At 41.2% G+C, this 2,831-nt stretch overlaps 1 protein-coding gene across 2 annotated transcripts in view; it reads right to left on the bottom strand.

Moving 5' to 3' along the window:
- The window catches only part of LOC116699063 (palmdelphin), a 25,554-nt gene extending 23,031 nt beyond the window's left edge, over positions 1–2,523 (bottom strand). Inside the window, exon 1 of one of the 2 annotated variants that reach the window (XM_032531442.1) lies at positions 2,475–2,523. The gene's annotated coding sequence lies outside the window, so the exon portion shown is untranslated. The remainder of the gene's footprint in view (positions 1–2,474) is intronic. The other variant, XM_032531441.1, reaches the window with a different exon arrangement.
- Between the last annotated feature and the right edge of the window lie 308 nt (positions 2,524–2,831).

The raw sequence follows: 2,831 nt of genomic DNA, 5'->3' as shown, positions 1-2,831 counted from the left end.
TGATAATAATGTCGGAAAAAAACTTTTTTTTCCCCATTGTTGACGGAAAGACAACACAAGGATTAGATTAGATTAGATTAGATTATACTTTATTTATCCCACGACGGGGAAATTCTGTCGTTACAAGTAGCAGCATATCAGAACCAAAAAAACAGAAAAACAAACAATAACACACAAACAAGTAAGCACGAAAGAATACAAGGCAAGAAATACAAGGCAAGAAATACAGGCAAGAATAGACAATGAAAATAGGGTAACTGAGTAAGTAAATGCCTCAAGCAAAGGAATTTTAAAGTGCGGTTGCCATGATAAGGGAAACAATATTGCGGTGTAAGTGACGTTAAAAATTAAGTTAAGTTGAATGTGTAATTAGAGCAAAGAAGCAAGAGTCGGTAGCATAATTTAAATTATATTAACCTGAGACCATAAATATGAAAAGTAAGACTTGTAATAAAATAATATAAATACCAATATTAAAGATAACAGAAAGTGTGTGATGTGAATGGGAGAAAAACAGGAACAGAAACTACAACACTATCAGGTAGAGCAGGTGTTGTAGAGTCTGACAGCGGCCGGGATGAAGGACCTGCGGTACCCTCCTTCTTACACCGTGGTGTATCAGTCTGCTGCTGAAGGAGCTGCTCAGGGACCCCACAGTGTCATGTAGGGGGTGAGAGGTGTTGTCCATGATGGATGTCAGCTTGGCTAACATCCTCCTCTCCCCTACTCCTCTATGGGGTCCAGAGGACAGTCCAGGACAGAGCTCGCTCTCCGGATCAGTCTATTGAGTCTGCTCCTGTCCCGGTCCGAGCTGCCCCCCCTCCAGCAGACCACAGCGTAGAGGATGGCAGAGGCCACCACAGAGGTTAAGTATAATTGTTTTGATCAAGGTAAAGTTAACGTGAAACAGCACTGGGCTAACCCACAATTACGTTTGCCAGCTAACGTTAGCTGTATAGATAGAAGACAAAGCAAATGCTAATTTAGCCAGTCCACCCTGTGTTTCCTGCCTCATTCCCCGCCGCTAAGGGACTTGAGTTGAGATGAAAGCGGACAACAGACCCGGGGACACGTCACATCCACAGAACCCAGCCAGCACAAATTCCAGTGAAGGGTAATAATGATGTCGTATCAGAAAGTGTAACGTTCAGTCGGGGAAACAGACCATATTGCCCTCAGCCACAAAGTAGCTTAGTCTCTCAGCAGGGCTGAGTAACAAACCCTTTTTCCCTGAAAACATCCAACAAGTGACACTGATTTGAAATTTATTTTGATATGGTGGTTTTAACTGCTGGCTAATGTTGGCTTGCTTGCTCGCTAACAGGTAAACTAGCTAGCTAACGTTAGCTATCAATACAAATCAAGAAAACTGTTTATGTGGCAGTATTTTATCAGAATGACATAAATAAACGTTACTAAAGGTCCTAAACCCCCCTGCAATTTGGATAATGCACTAGTCCGTATTGCGGTTTCAATAAAATTGCGATTAATTGAGCAGCTCTATTTATTGTATCACTCCTACAAAATAAAAGCACAGTTAATATGAGTCAGTGAGTAAAGCAGTGAGCTAATCTGCTCTGAGGCTGCTAATCTGTTAGCCATCTGCTCCACAACATACACAATGTGCTCTGTAGCAACAATCTGCTACCTATGCCTTCTTAGAGCATTCACTTTATGTTACTGGGATCATATTATCACTGTACAGTCCTCAAACCCAAATCTTACTTTAATAAAATCCAATACAAGTGTCAAAAACCCTGTAACATCAAACATCCACTGTGCATCGCCGTATATCTGTATAGTCTACATAGTTTTTAACATGTAAATATCATCCATACAGTACAGCAGTATACAGTAGTCTACGTGCTGCATGTATTTTACACTACTATTACACTTGTGCTGCGTTACTATTTCCAAGAAACTTTTGAGCAGCTGTAGTAAACACAAGATGTAAAGTGGTGCCTTTGCATGATTCTTTGTGGAGAAACTCTGATTTACGGATCTGTCCATTTAATCGACAAAATCTTTTGAGCTACACTAAGAATTTCCTTGATGGAGAACAGCACTAGTGTGAAGTCAATTAACCAATGTCGCAATCAGAATGCAAGTGTGTAAGGTTATCGTGTTGGAGCTGTAGTGCCTACACACTAAGCCCCAGCGAGGAGAAACTGAAGATAATCTCCACTTCTCTATCTCTCCCTCTATCTCTCTCGTAATATCAAACAGTCCTGCAGCGCGCTTCACCACATCAACTCACAACACGTTTCTTATTTAAAACCTGCAATGACTTTTTATGTACCGTAACGCCAATATTCAGTAACATTGAGTGTACTCCTCTGCTGGGCAGAGAGGAATAATAAACTCCAAAAGTGATTTAAAACTATGAAACAATGTTGCTGCATGTTAAAAAAAACAAAAACGTAATGGCACATTCTAACTCCATTGCGCCTATAAAAGAGAACCAGTTAGCTTACCTTGTCTCTCCCTCTGCGGCTGCAAGCCTGTGCCTCGTGCCGCGGGAAGCTCGAGACTAGCAGGCTGCAGGTGCAGGTGGGCGGGGCTATGGTATTACAGCTGATTGACAGTTGGTATACTATGGGGTTATATATGTGCCTCATTCCTAAGCAAGTTATTGTATGTTTTGACCACAGAGAACTGTATTTTGAAAGCACATTACATTTTTGAACAGAAATTATACACTCATAAAAAAAACTCTGGTCATGTCTACGGTGGGAATGAGAGGCCACTGCACTGCAATTTAAGAAAATGCACGCTAATCGAACACACAGAAACAGATCACATCATGCAACATTAAGCAAACGCAGGCAAAT

The sequence above is a fragment of the Etheostoma spectabile genome, chromosome 12, assembly GCF_008692095.1.
Source record: "Etheostoma spectabile isolate EspeVRDwgs_2016 chromosome 12, UIUC_Espe_1.0, whole genome shotgun sequence".
In the NCBI taxonomy this organism is placed as follows: domain Eukaryota; kingdom Metazoa; phylum Chordata; class Actinopteri; order Perciformes; family Percidae; genus Etheostoma; species Etheostoma spectabile.
This window is presented reverse-complemented; position numbering and strand designations above follow the sequence as displayed.